Source organism: Agelaius tricolor, unplaced genomic scaffold, assembly GCF_023055355.1.
Source record: "Agelaius tricolor isolate 1412-34295 unplaced genomic scaffold, bAgeTri1.0.p SCAF_15, whole genome shotgun sequence".
Taxonomy (NCBI): Eukaryota; Metazoa; Chordata; class Aves; order Passeriformes; family Icteridae; genus Agelaius; species Agelaius tricolor.
The window spans coordinates 21,119,701-21,135,425 of record NW_027269275.1 but is presented as its reverse complement, the minus strand read 5'-3'; positions in this window follow the sequence as shown (position 1 = coordinate 21,135,425).

Sequence of the window (15,725 nt, the reverse complement as noted above, 5' to 3'; positions counted from 1 at the left end):
ATGGAGAAAAGTTACCAGAGCAGGAAAATCATGGAATTCTGGAAATGCTGTAGATTATATCCACATTCAACCAGAGCAAGCAGGACTTGTAACTACAGGTTACTTAACCTGACATCAATTTCAGCAGAAAGTCAGGGAAGTTAATATAGAATTTGATCAATAAAATATTAGAGGATGGGAATAAAATTAACTCAAGTCACAAATGTTTTGTACAGAGTCTTGTTGAGCAAACATTGATTTTTTTTTTTTTAGGTTTCATAGTGTTGTTTCAATTGACTGACTCAGAGTCAGAGCCTTTGGGCAAACAGGGCTGCTCCACGCAGCAAAATCCTCCCAGGATGCTCCCTGCCCTGGCCCCAGGTGACCAGTGACAGCAGGTGACTGTCCCCAGTGCAGGGGCTGAGATTTGGCCACCAGAGAGCACAGGGGTCATCGCAGCCCAGCCAGACCCTCGCTGGCACAGAGAGCCCTTCCCCTTGTTTGAGGGCAGCAAACGCTACCCTTGGCTCGGGCTGATCCTCTCACTGAATCACAGCATGGGGCAGGCACCACACCAGGTTACCTGGTCCCACCTCGCTGCTCCAGCAGGGTCATCCCAGAGCACAGGATTGCATCCAGAAGGTTCTGGGATTCCCCAGGGGGGGCCACTCCTCAGCCTCCCTGCGCAGTCTGATCCGTCTCAAGGAGTACTGGGTTGCACCATGGACAGAAATGCATGGCAAAATCTCAGAAAATTGGAGCTTTATCACCCAAGAGCAGCAGGGAAGCTCCCCAGAGACACTGCCCACAGCACCAGCACCGCCTGTGCCGCCCCACGGGCCACAGACACCGCAGCCGATCCGCGGGGAAAACAAGAAGCCAAACAGGAGTTTGGCCTGGATCCACTGAAAGCAGGGGCTCATCTGTAAGTGTTACAAGGTGTTCCCATCCCACATTATGGCCAGACTCCAATTCGTGCAGGAGCTGAAATAATGGCTTTTACTAAAGGAGGCCAGGCCGGCCCTTGGCTCGCTCCTGCCTGAGCTTCCAGAGGAGCAGAGGAGTGATGCTGATGGAGCTGATGGAGCCAGAGGGCTGAGCTTCCACGTGCTCAGGTAAACCCAACCTGAGCCAAAACCTTATTGACGTTAAATTCTCCTTGCACAGATTTACAAGAAGTGACCAGCTCGAAATGTTGCTTGCAAGCAGAGAATGATTGAGCTGCTTATTTGAAAGGCAAGGGAGAGCGAGTCTGAGGGCAGCACTCTGTAAGAGGACAGTGAACACTCAGCTCTGCAGAGCCTCACCCGTGGGCACCAGAGGAAGGATAATCACCTGCTGGAAAGCTGCAATGCTCATCTGGGCCTCCAAAGCCATTCACTACTGCCTGGAGGACAGGGAAGGCTGGGGGGCAGCCAGGGAAGCCCTGCAAACACCAGCTGTGGGGTACCATGGTGAGCCATGCCCTCGCTGGACAGGAGAGGAGGCAACACTCAGCAAGGGCTGAGTTGTGGCTGAGCTCTTATTTAAGATCATTTTCTGATGCTGCAAGGTTATACAGCCATTTAAACCACAGCACTTTCACTGCACCCACTATTGCCGGTCTATCTGTAAATTATTTAATAATAAAAAATAAAATCTCCTCTGCAGTCTCCATCCCTTCATTCATCCCATTCACCACCAGCCTGACACAGGACACCCACTCCCAAACAGGCCCAAACCCTCACAAAACGAGATCCAGCAATTGCAGGATTCAACTTCAAAGGCATTAAGAGACATAACATTTTATTTGCCTTCTGCTTTTTAACTTTTGGGGTCCACTCAGGTAATGCTTTTGAATTTTTAATTAAAAATAAAAGCAAGGCTGCTTCTGCTGTCATTTCACTTTGAAGTTGGACATTTAAATATAAAATCTGTTACCTGAAGACTCTGCTAAAGCTATGAGTTTAGGAAAACTGCCCAAAACATATGTCTCAGCAGATCTGGACACTTAGTATGGTTTGAGCTGGTTTTATTTTGCCTAAAACTCTTCCTGTTCATTCTATCAGCAATTTTAAAGTTATTTTGATTTCCATGCAGTTTTTCTTTTTGCATTTTAAATTTAAATCAGAATCATAGGATCACAGAAGGGTTTTGGTTGGGAAGGGACCTTAAAGCCCATTCCATGCCACCCCCTGCCATGGGCAGGGACACCTTTCACTATCCCAGGTTGCTCCAAGCCCTGTCCAACCTGGCCTTGGACAATTCCAGGGATCCACAGCTGCTCTGGGCACCCTGTGCCACAGAGGGAGGGATTTCATTAAATTTAAATTTCATTAAATGCATGCATTTGGCATCGTGGGGATGATTTGCCTCCGTTTCCATGCAGTGCCAACCCCCTCCTGGCTCAGCCCCTTCCCCCTGTCACTGTGAGAGCTCCCATGTCCAGGTGGATCACTGAGGAGCCAGTTCCATTAACACCTGGGAGCAGAGCAGGCCCGGGGCTGTGCTTTCCTGGCACCTTGGCAGCCAGGTGGGATCCGTGCCCACCCTGACAGGGCCCTGCGGGTCCCGTGGGCCCTCCCCAGGCCAGCAGAGCTGGCAGCCGTGGCTGTGGGAGCGAGCACGAGCCCCCAGTGTTCCTGCTGCCTCCCGAGCCCACAGCACCCGGCTGTAATGGGATCCAGCAGCACAATGCTCTTTCTGCTGGAGGACTGGCGCGTTTCATTGCTGAAAGAACTCAGAACTTTTGAAGCCTCTCCTTAATTTTCAATGAAAAGCATTTGGTTCCAGGGTGACAGACGAGGCTCTTAAGAGCTGTTACCACCTGAGGTAATTATAAAATGACGGAAGGGAAAGGGAAAAAAGCAGGCGAGTGCCAGATTAACACTCAGTGTGTTTGTGCAGGGCTACAAAGGCACTTGCACGGCTGCCTACGAGACTCGGCTGCAACAGCTTCCAGTCGGAAAGAAAATTGAAGGAGGGTAGAAGTGAGGAAAGAAGAAATTGCAATTAAAAACTGAAATGAATTCCAAAATAACATATGAACTGGAACGCTACAAAATACTTAAAAAAAATAAAAAGGAAAATGGAGACTTTCATAGCAAACTGAAACCAGCCCAGAGTGGAATTGGAAAGAAGAGTCAAAAAAACTCTTGTGCAAGCCTGGGGCTGGCTCAGGCCCCAGGAGCTGGAGGAGGGCTGTCCTCTCCCTGGGAAGCAGGTAAATCTCAGCAAATTGGAATTTCACTTTGACACTTCACTTAATATACTCTATGTATAACTAGGGGAAAAAAAATTAAAGCAAGACAAAACCAGGCAAACAGGCTGAGCAAAGCCCTATGAAATGAAATTAAATTGTTCCAGCAGTAATAATTAGTTCTTTAACTACAGAATCCCAGAATGGTTTAGGTTGGAAGGGACCTTAAAACCCATCCTGTCTCACCCCCTGCCATGGGCAGGGACACCTTCCACTATCCCAGGCTGCTCCAGGACCCGTCCAACCTGGCCTTGGGCACTTCCAGGGATGGAGCAATACGGTGAAACCCAGTGAAGTAAGAACAACACAAACCATACAAGGAACATCTGGAGCAGAGGCACAATCCTTTGGTCAGAGATAAAACACAGCAGCTCTCAGTGGAACCATGCACTGAGTGACTGAACAGGGCAGAAGCAGCAGACAAGGGGCATCAACAAGTTCAGTAGCCTTCAACTTTGGATACCCTGCCCCTAAATCTAAATTAAACCAGAATAAAATGCAAGATTACTACCCTATAGGTCCACATAATAAATTCCTCCTGAATTCTGGCTCCTGCCAGCAGAGTGTTTGTGCAGTGCACATGGAAAAGTTGGGAGATTCCGTATTGTGCGTGGCCGCGCCCGTGCCAGCCGCCAGCGCCCACGGACGCCAGCTGTGCCCACCCATCCCAGCCCAGAGCGGCATGCACAGGGGCTGATGGCAAAGAAAGGGCCTTTAATAAACCAGCAGCATAATCCAGGACTCTGTCCTCTTTATTTTTTAATAGAAGCCTTTCACTATATGGAACTAATTATCGCCATCTGCCGTCCCCGGTCTTATATTTCCTCTCTCACAGCTCATTCTTCAAAAACTCAGTAGCTTCCTCCCCTTACATTTGTAAATGCTGTTGACTATGGATAAAATCCATGTTTACTTTGTATTCAGGGCCCATAGGAAAGCTTGTTTTAATCATCAACAGATGTTACATTCTGCTCTGCTGTGCTTGGCACACAACTTCAGAGGGAAATAAAAGAAAAATCTTTATTTTAAATTTAAATTGTAGATTGTTACAGACTAAATAAAATGCCAAATTGTTATTGGAAACAACATGGCCACTGTAATAACTGTAACTGACATTTACTTTTTACAATTAGGGTTTTTTTTCTGGTGCTGTATAACACAAGATGGTTTCCACATTTTGCAAAGGACTTTCTTTCCCTTTGCTCTGAAACGATTTGCAATCAAGCCACAGACATTTGTAATTTATTTTTATTTAATACTTTCCTACGAGCTTATGAAATACTGGGATTATTATGCTATATACAGTAGATAGTTTTTGAATACGTACTCTCCCTCTGGACTCATATTTCAATACACATTATCCCCTTGAACTCATTTATAAACACCCATTATTCCCCCAGACCCCACTATAAACATGGAATATCTCCACGGACTCTTCCAGCCTTATGGTCCTCTTTATCTCTGGCTTCTCTCCTGTTCCTGTTCACCTTTGATGTGTGCTCCACGCTGCCCTGGGGACGCGGTGCCCCCCGGAGCCGCGGGCTCGGCCGCTGCTGCTCCCTCTGGCTCCTGCCCCAGCCCTGGAAGGGCCGAGCTGGCGGCCGTGGCTGGCTCGGGCACCTGCTGCCCGCCTGGGGATTGACATTCCTGCCACTGGCATCCTCTGCCACTGCCACTGTCCTGGTGTGAGCAGGGGCAATGGGATCCCGGAGCCTCCGGGGCCTGAGCGTTCACTCCTCACCCAGTCACCAAACCGGTGCTTTCTTTGAATGGTAACTTCTCATTTCAGTTTCCTTTCCACACCACTGCAGAAAATAATTACGAAGTTATTTAGGGGCTTGGTATCGCTCAGAAGCAAAATGGAGTCAAATGTTTGAACAGGAAAAAACTGAAATATTGGGCAGGATAGTTCTTCATTGTACCTTACTATGAGAGCAATTGCAAGGAGACATCTTCCACTAGACCAGGTCACTGCAAGTCCTGTCCAGATTGGCCTTGGACACTTCCAGGGACAGAGAAGATAGATTTCATGCCAAAAGATGTTTTAAATGCAAGCTTTGTGCATCCATGAGCTTATGCCTCAGAATGTCCAGGAGTTTTTAGAGCAAGTCTGTGAGGGAGCAGAAGGAGCTGTGCTAGAGCTGGGTGACAAGGTGACACTACTGGGACTTTGAAAGATCAGAGCTGGGGGCTTAGATTAAGAGAATTAATTTACAAAAACACAGTGATGCACACCAAGGGCAGATGCTGCACATATTTGGGCAAATCTTAAGCACAAACAAGTTTTTAAAATTTTCCTCATGAAACTTTGTGATCTAAAAAATAAATCTCAGGAGGAAATAAATCCTTTTCTTTTAGAAATTGCAAACTCCAGCACAATGCAAACCAGCTTGGAAAGCACCAGACGGCTATTTTACATCGCCGGTGAATACTGTTATGAATTAACAGCTCATTAAGAAAAAAACCTTTGCAAACCATGAATCTCAAAAGAAAGTCTGAGAAACTGTCATCTGCAATCTCCAGTGTGTGAATAAATCTAAAATCCATCAAGGGACGGAGTTCTTCCGAGAGCCAAACAAACAGGTGTCCCCTGGCCTCCCGACCCCAACATCAACAGCGCAATAAAACTCTTACCAGCCCAGGACCAGAGCATTTGGTACCAGTGCATGGGATAATACTGCTCCTTAAAACACGGAAACACGGATAACAAATGCCTCGAAAGCCCCAGAAGAAACAGAGACGTGCACTGTGAAGTATCCCCCCAGGAATCCTGTAAATCATACCCAAATTTCACTTGTCCTGGAACAGGTTTGAAAATCTGTTTGTGGTTTCTCCTACATATTTTGAACTGTATCTGGTCAGTTCAGAAATGAAAGAGTCCTTCAAACTCCAGTGGAAAGATCTCTGTACGTGTTATTTTAAAATAGCCTTAAACTGCAGACAAATTTGTTCTGCAAACTCAATTATTTTTATGGTTTTAAAAAATTTACTCTTTTTTTATCACATTTGATTGATCCGTACAGTCAAGTGCCATTACTTCCTCCATTCATTCCTGTGTGCCAGGTTTGTTCCTGTTGGCACCCAAAGGCAGTGCTGCAATCCTCCTGGGTTATTCTCTGCTCCTGAGCTCCAGCATTCCCAGCACAGCTCAAATCATATTCAGGCAGCTGAAAGCACCACGAGCTTCTCCTGTTGGCTTCCATGAGCCTGGTCCCATCTCAGCACCAGAGGGATGAAAACCTCTGCTTATGCAGATGGTGACCCACATTTAATTTCTATGACTGCCTTTCCACCCATCCATTGATTTCTCTGCACTTGAGATTAACACCAGCTTGGAAAGCTCTCCCAAGATAACCTTCAGTGCCCTTTCCAAAAGGGCCCCTCTGGGTGAGGGTGAGAGCTCAGCCCCTCTCTGGGATCTCATCTTTGTAACTCGCTGGGTTCACTCGGCACTGCAGCACAGCTCAGCCAGAGGAGGATTTGCACCAGCACAAGCTTACCTGCACTTTATTAACATTAAACCCTTTCTCTCCATTGTCACTTCTCCCAGCTCCTCATGGTTTACCCCATGGCTACCCTAACACAATATTCTCACACAGATGTGGTGAACACCAAATAATGGAGCACACAAGCCAATGTTATGGCATGCACAGAAGGCAGCAGAATTAGAGCTGGGAGTGTCACTCCAGCCCTGTATCACACCATGGGTGGCACGGGGTGCCACCAACACATAAAGCATGGGAGATTCAAGAGAAGAACAGATAGGCATATGCAAAAAGGCAGAAACAACAAGAATTTTTTTTATTATATTTTCCTGACAGCTCCTCACATTTATTTTCTTTGTTTCACCACTGAAGAAATCCCTGTTCAGGGATGATGGACTAAAACATCATGAAAAACTCAAGCTGGTAGGACTGAGCTGTTCAAGAAAAAGGAAATTATTAGAGGTTGTGTTTATTCAGAAACAAAAGTGCCTTGTTAATTCACTGGACTCAAGGTAATGTGATTATTTGATCCAATACTTTGCATAATACAGGCCACTGGAATTTTCTGTATTACTTCCAGTTTAAAGCTCAATAGTTACACTTGAACTACAGATTTAGAAAATCATCTGCTCTTGATGCTAAGATATCCACCATAACAGCCATTAAGTTGTTCCAGTGATTAATCACCTTCCCTGATTAACATGTACATTATTCTAGTCAAATTTTTGTCTACCTTTAATTCAATTCACTAAATCTCTGTATTTTTTTCTTCTAGTCTTAAGAGCTCTCTATTTGCTAATTCTTTTTGCCCATGTAGGCTCTTATTGACCAAGTTCAACCACCTCTTTAGTGCCTTTCTGATAACAGACAAGTTGTTTTTTTTTTTTTTTTTTATCTGTCACCATAAGAATAATTTTTCACTTATTTAATTCCCCTTGTGCATCCACTTTGAAAATCCACTTTGTGGATTTTCAGTGCATCTGTTTCAGTGCCTTTTTCCAAGTGTCAGGCCAAGAAATGGACAACAGCACATGAAGGCACCAGAGGAGCTGCAGGGACTCCCAAGATTAACCAGAGGGAAATTATCAGCATACAAAAACTTTTCAGCAATTATTTTTAATTTTTCAAAAGAGCCATGTACTTTTAAAGTGCATTTCAAGAAAAGGCAGTGTCGTTTGTTTTATATAAACAGACAACTTTGAAATGCATTCTCTTTAAAAATTATACCACTTCTTCACATCTTAATTAATGCCAAAACTTGATTTTCTTTCTTAGCAGTGTATTAGAAAACTGCTATTAATGTAATTTAATTTTTGTAAGGAGCAGCATTTGTTTTCTATTTAAAAAAAATAGGTGGTTCTGAAATGTTGGTCTGTCAACATCACTTAGAACATTCCCATTCCATGCCTCTAAGTAATAAATTAAATCAGAGTTTTAATTGTGCCCATGCTTTGTGGTTCCTGGCAGTACAAAAAGATCTTCAGTGAATTCACGTCCCAAAAAGTCCTACTGAGTGATTAATTACTGGTCTGGAAGATATAAATATGCTTTTCAGGGAAGTCAGTATGGACTGCTGGAAGCTTTGGTCTTATATATGGCTGTAGGTGTCTCTCACCCAGCAGACATCACCCTAATTCAAACAAGATCCCAGTTCCAGTATTTACTGGCAGTACAAACCCCTTTCCTGTCCCCTTGCCCTGTTTCATTAACACAAGATCTATGGATCTGAAAGCGAGGAACACGAGCTGTGTTTATTCCCACCTGAGATGTCCCCGAGTTTTCCTCTGCCTCCAGCACGGTGTCCTCAGTCCTGCATGTTCAGGACACTGAGGCTCCCCCAGGTCATTGCTCTGCAGCCTGGCAGTAAAGCCCAGCCCAGCTGAAGGTCCCAGCCCTTGGATCACTCTCCTGCCCACGACTCAGGGCTGGCACAGCCGGGGCCTTTGCTCTCTGCTCAAACCCTCTGAGTGCTCCAAGTCAATTCTTGGGGCAGCCCATGGAGTTTGCAGTCTGCTCCCAGAGTGTCATACAACAAACACACAAGGAGAGGAGCTTTATTTTCCTTCCCACCAGAGCACCATCAATATTCAAACCAAAACCATCCCACCTGCACATCTGGAGCAAGGCAGTGCCACCTCAGGGCTCCAGCTGGAGCTTCCATCACCCATGGGAACATCTCCCAGTAGGGTGAGGAGCAGCAGGCAGGACATCAGTCAGCAAAGGGAAAACTGATCAAAACCAGCAGAGATTTGAAAGGACCTGGTACCACTAATGTGACACTGAACTTCTCACAGTCGGGCCACCACCACAAGCCAAAGCAGCCTAAGTGGAGATTACTGCCTAATGGCCTGGCAGAGGCAGCTGAGGGATCACAGCCCAGCTCCTTGCTGTAAGGAACGCCATTTATGTCTACAAGCAAGAACATGACAAACAAAGACAAACAAAGCCTAACTCCATCCTTCCTCTTTGAAAAGGTCTGTCCATAGTCAAGGAACAGAGCGAAATGTGAGAGAGAAATGTGTTCCTGTTTGGGGGATAGAAGACAAGAGCTTTGCAATCCTCTGAGCACCAAAATTCACTGAAATCACCAGGGCCATTGTGATTGCTCATTAACAATACACATCTTCCAGCTGACATTTTCCATTTGGACCTTGTGAAAACCACAAATCAAACATACATAAGAAGGTAGCTAACTTCAACCGAGGAAAGGTCTTTAAAAAACAAGAAAGAAAATAAACCTTTGATAAAATAATTGCTTCTACTGTTATTTTTTTGCTATTGCTTCAAAAACAATTTCTCTTTCTTTCTTGTTCATCTGTCTGGTGTCCTGCTGGTGTGCAGATGAAAGGTCCAGTCTCTTTAAAATTTCATGCAGGGCTCTTCAGAACATCTCAGTTTTAAATGCCCATGGCAAAGACAACAAAATGTACCAGTAAATGGGAAGCAGATGAAACCCCTGTTTGTACACTCGGTAGAGGTAGCGTGTGCGACAGGGGCTGTTTCACACCCACGCACGCTGGCAAGAACCAGCCACAAAATCACTAAACCACATCACTACATTCACCAGCACTGACCACAGCTCAGCATCCCAAAACTACTCAGCAAACCCAGGTGGGTACAATTCCATCACTTGGTAAGGAAAGGTTTTTCTCTTTCTGCCCTTCCAGTACCTGATAGAGACTATTTACAGGAATGACAGGACAGGGGAGAATGACTTCACTCTGCCAGAGGGCAGGGTTAGATGGGAGATTGGGAAGGAATTCCTGGCTGTGAGGGAGGTGAGGCCCTGGCACAGGTGCCCAGAGCAGCTGGGGCTGCCCCTGGATCCCTGGCAGTGCCCAAGGCCAGGCTGGACAGGGCTGGGAGCAGCCTGGGACAGTGGGAGGTGCCCCTGCTGGTGGGACTGGATGAGCTTTAAGGTCCCTTCCCAACCCAAACCATTCTGGGATTCTGTGGTATAAATGCCATTTCCTTCAAGTGATTTTGCACTCATTCAGAGCGTGTTCTGACCAAATTCAAGGCAACAGATTCTCACAACATTCTCGTCACTTCAGTTCCTACGGCTCGTGAGCCAGCATGGTAACCACCACAATTTAAGGCTGCAGCACTCAAGTCTGACAGGTTTGTGTGGGTTTGTAGCACCTTTTTCCATCTAATAAGTCTAAAGTATTTTGCCAGAGCAGTCACTGAATTTCCAACCGGAAGCCACAGCATCTGTTTCCTATATCTCTGCTGTTGCTGCTCTCATTTACAGTGTTCACAGCTCTGAGCACTCATGAGGAGATATTTCTCAGCTCACTGTGGAGTTGAAGCAGACAATTCACATCTGTGGTGCTGAAGCAGCCTGGGAGAGACCAGTGGACTCCCTGCCCAAAAGTGGGAATATGTATAATCAAAAAAAAAAAAAAGACCCAAATAAAACACAAAAAAAACCATCAGAGGAACCAGATTGCAAATGCTGAGACACGTGAGGAAGAGCAGAAATTTATTGACTGTTTTTCAGAGAACTGTTCCAACATCTCATGGCAATCTCGATTCCCCTTAGAAATAGGGTAATTTTAGGTGCATAAACTCATTATGAGTGGAGTTATGTTTTGTACACTAACAATGAAAAAAACAAAAACTGTATCAAAGTAGGTGAGATGGAAGGTTTGGACTCTCAGCATCCTGTCACAGAAAATGTTACCCTGCAGGAATCACTTGGTTAATCAAAGCACTCCGGTGGTGACCTGCACATTGAGAACAAAAGCCAACCCCTCCCAGGTGGGCCCAGGTGTGTGATGGGGACGGCTCAGGGTGAGGATGATTCAACCACAACCCATCCCTGCTGCAGTCTGGAGGTTCAGTTTGGAGAGCACTGTGCATCACCCACAAGGAAACCTTCCAGCATCTCAAGGAGCTGCTATCAGCAGGCTCATCCTGGATACCCTTGTGCCAAGGCAGCTCCAAGGAGACAAATCAAAATCATCAGATGTTCAGCCCTGTGGATGAAGGGTGGAAGCACAGTGACACAGAGTGAGTCACGGCTACTCGTGTGCAGCAGTGAGTCATGGCTCAGTGAATGGGCTGCTCTGGCCACATCCCTTTGTCACACACTGCTAATGAGACCAACCCCCGAACTGCATCAGCCACGGCAGGGGAAATGCTAAACCTCCCTCAGTCCAGCCTGAGCTCCTGCCTCCAGAACAGCACCACCCCGAGGGATTGGGCAGCCACGTGCTGTGGGGGATGAACAGGGATGTGAAGCACAAACCACTTTCTGTATTACCAAGTAACAATGGAGGTGAAAAAGCCTGGAGAGCCCCAACTGGGAATGAGCCCATTGTGACTGCTCCACAGGATTTAACACACACAGGTCCTGCAGAACCATTCTCAGGAGTCTCTGCCCCAGCTGGGGTGACACACTTCACTTTGGGCTTTTAAGGCTGAAAATAACACCGGTGATTTGACATGATGATCAGACTGGTGCAATATTCCCACCCAAATGGCATCTGTATGACCACAATGGAAGATGTAAGTAAAAGGAAATCTCTGTTACTCATCCCAGAATTTAATCAAATCAGAAGGATAAACCATGTTTTCTTTGACAATCATGTCTATGGTACATGACCTGCTGTCACACCAGAACAACCTTAATACAAAATGAAGAACTCAGGGCTATTTTCTGTAAGTAGAGAAGTAGCTTGGGGTTATCCTTTTAGCTTATTCATGCATTATGGACTTAATAGCTCAGTCTTGGTTTTTCATATGTTACTATTAATTAGACAGGGTGTAGCCAGAGGCAGAAAGCAATCAGGAGAAGCAGCAAAGATCCAGAGTCAACGTGTCCCCCTCCACAGGGCCCTGCTCACTGCCAGCTGGACCATCAGTGCCTCTGACTGCCCAAGGGACACCTCTGGGCATGAAATCAGTACAAAACCTCTGCTGCCTGGACAGTCTTGGGCCAGGCCCCATTGGTTGCAAAGCTGCTGCTCTCTCTGTCTGTAAGAGAGCCATGCCAACAGCTGTGCCTCCAAAGTCCCACACTGCAGTTCTGAGCTGCACATCCCAACCAAAAAAAGGCTTCTGTCTCCTCACTCCAGCACAGCAGCATCCCGAGGGATGCAAGGAGAGAGGTGTGAGCCCCAGCAGCCACCTGGTCTTGTTATTAAGGGTGGACCCAGGTTTGCAGCCCATCATTCCCCAGGGCAGAGAGGGACCATCCATAGCCTCAGGACATCACAGGTGCTGCTGGTACCAGAAGGGACCATGATAAAATTAATCTGTATTAAAATACTACAAACTCCATCCCATGACCTTGAGCTGTTCCATGGTTCCCAGTCAGACTGTGACACCAAGGAGCCAACAAAGTCTTCAGCTTCACAGGCAAAAAAGCTACAGCACTAATTCTGATGGACCCTGAACTACCTGCACGTTACCTACAGCCCCCTGCCAGGTCCTGATGGTGCTCTGCTGAGGGCAGCTTCCAGCAACACTCAAAGGAGCAGCACCTGCAATGCCTGGCTGCCTCCCACCCTGCTCTGGGACACCCTGTGCCAGGCCCTGTGCCAGTCCCTGTGCCAATCCCTGTGCCTGTCCCTGTGCCCAATCCCTGTGCCAGCCCCTGTGCCCAATCCCTGTGCCCAATCCCTGTGCCAATCCCTGTGCCAGTCCCTGTGCCTGTCCCTGTGCCAGCCCCTGTGCCCAATCCCTGTGCCCAATCCCTGTGCCAATCCCTGTGCCAGTCCCTGTGCCCAATCCCTGTGCCAGTCCCTGTGCCCATCCCTGTGCCCAATCCCTGTGCCCATCCCTGTGCCAATCCCTGTGCCAGGCCCTGTGTCCAATCCCTGTGCCAATCCCTGTGCCAATCCCTGTGCCAGTCCCTGTGCCAATCCCTGTGCCCAATCCCTGTGCCCAATCCCTGTGCCTGTCCCTGTGCCCGTCCCTGTGCCAATCCCTGTGCCAGCCCCTGTGCCCAATCCCTGTGCCCAATCCCTGTGCCAATCCCTGTGCCAGTCCCTGTGCCCAATCCCTGTGCCAGGCCCTGTGCCAATCCCTGTGCCCAATCCCTGTGCCAATCCCTGTGCCAATCCCTGTGCCAATCCCTGTGCCCAATCCCTGTGCCAATCCCTGTGCCAATCCCTGTGCCCAATCCCTGTGCCCAATCCCTGTGCCCAATCCCTGTGCCAATCCCTGTGCCCAATCCCTGTGCCAATCCCTGTGCCCATCCCTGTGCCAATCCCTGTGCCCAATCCCTGTGCCAATCCCTGTGCCAGGCCCTGTGTCCAATCCCTGTGCCAATCCCTGTGCCCAATCCCTGTGCCAATCCCTGTGCCAATCCCTGTGCCCATCCCTGTGCCAATCCCTGTGCCAGCCCCTGTGCCCAATCCCTGTGCCCAATCCCTGTGCCTGTCCCTGTGCCCAATCCCTGTGCCAATCCCTGTGCCAGTCCCTGTGCCCAATCCCTGTGCCCAATCCCTGTGCCAGCCCCTGTGCCCAATCCCTGTGCCCAATCCCTGTGCCCAATCCCTGTGCCAGCCCCTGTGCCCAATCCCTGTGCCCATCCCTGTGCCCAATCCCATGGACAGCTGAGCCCCAGCTCAGGGCTGGCAGGAGGGCAGCAAACCAGCCCACCTGGGCACAACCACCCAACCCAGCAGCATCCTCATTAGAATCCTCATTAGCTGCTCTGTGTAATTAGCTCCAGGTAGTTGAAAGCACATTTTTGCTCGGCCTTTCTACATCTGTGTTTTCCCCAAAGACTTAACTACCTGGTTTAATGCTCAAACACTAAAACTCAGCTCTCCTTCCATAAAGTATTTTAATCTAAAAATAATTTGAACCATGTTTATTTTTAAGAACTTTTACCCTCCCAAAAATAATGTTTAAAAGAAAGAAACTTTAACCGTGAATACAGAGTAAATAATTGCTGTTGCTTTCCTTACAAATAAATCACTTTTACTCTGATTTTTTTATAAAAAAGATCAAAAGTAACATTAATCATGCTGGCCAGGGAGCAAAAGGACATTCCCAGACATTAACTGCCTTCCAAATATGAAAAACATATTAAATATCTCTCTAAAACAAGATGTTTTCCTCATGTTTCCTTTGAGGGAAAGCTGCTGGGCACATTCCTGCTGGGCTGGGCTGGGGGGCACCTGCAGTGTGCCACCCCTCGGCACACCTGCCCCACAGGCCTGGCATCAGCAGGCTCTGCCCTGGGATGAAGGCGCTCAGGTGGCATCAGGCCACCTTGCCCTTGCCAGGAATTCTGCACTGACAGTTGTCCTGACTGCAAAAATTGATTTTTTCCCAAGCTTTTGCAAGAAAGCACACACATGGCAACTCCCACTCATCTGGCTGCCACCATGGCACACGTGGATCAAACACCACAGATTGTGCATTTACTTAATCATGAACTGTGATTTCTGTTGCACCGGATGGGAGGCACAAGGGGGAGAAACCCGCCTGGGCAGTGTAGGGAATACACTTAGTCCCAAAAGAGACCCAGGAAAGCTGTTTTTCCCTCAGCCTGGCTGGCCCAGAGCCCCAGCACACCCTCAGAACCCCCGAGTCAGCAGGAAGGTGCTGGCTGAGCCCACAGTGCCAGCAGCAGCCCTTAACCCCCGAGCGGGGCTTTGTCACTAAGGCAAAGAAGGGGGAGACACCCAGCGCTGGGCACTGCCCATTAAGAGCACTCCTTCTACAGAGGGGTTTATCCTTCTACAGAGGGGTTTATCCTTCTACAGAGGGGTGTTATCCTTCCCCTCCCCACCTCCAGAGGCTGTTAATGCTTTAAAGACATGTTAATGAAACAGGGATTCTTTCTGCCCTTAACAGGAGCTGGGGAATGGAGTCAGGCTGGGACACACCAGGTGCTGGCCACAGGGCCTGCCCACGGGAGATGCCCCTGGCTGCCAGGCTGGCACAGCCACCGCCAGTGCCATTCCGTACCACAGTGCCCAGTTCCTGGAACAGCCCCTGCCCTGATCCTTGGAGCAGACACTGTTGGACCACCCCTGCCAGGCACCCTCTGCCACACCTCACCTCCCGTTCCTGCCCCCAAAAACAGAGCCCTGCCCAAAAGGACAGGGAGGAGCTTGGTGTCCCAGCAATAAAGGCTTCTCAGCACCATCAGTAACTCCTCTTGCCCTTCATTTCCCTGCTCCCCTCCACAGCAGGAGGGACACACGGACAGGGAGGCTGTGGAGCAGCAGCCAAATCTCTTGTTGGATTTGCTCTCTGTATGTCTTTGTTGCTGAAGTCCCCCTAATTACTTTGAAAGTCTGTGGGTTCTGGTTGCAGGAATGAGGGGTTTCTGTCAAAGCAATTTTCCAGAAGAAGCTGTTTCTCTGGAATAAGCTTCTCATCTGTTAACCCACCAGTGCCGCAGTTGCCGGCTGGCCCAAAACAAAGGAATGAGGTTTTCCTCCCAGATACCCTAAGGAATAATTTTATTAGCAGCATATATGTATGATTAGAATAACAGAAATAAGAGTTTATTTGTGAAAGAACTGACATCAAACCAATACCCAAGTCCTCTG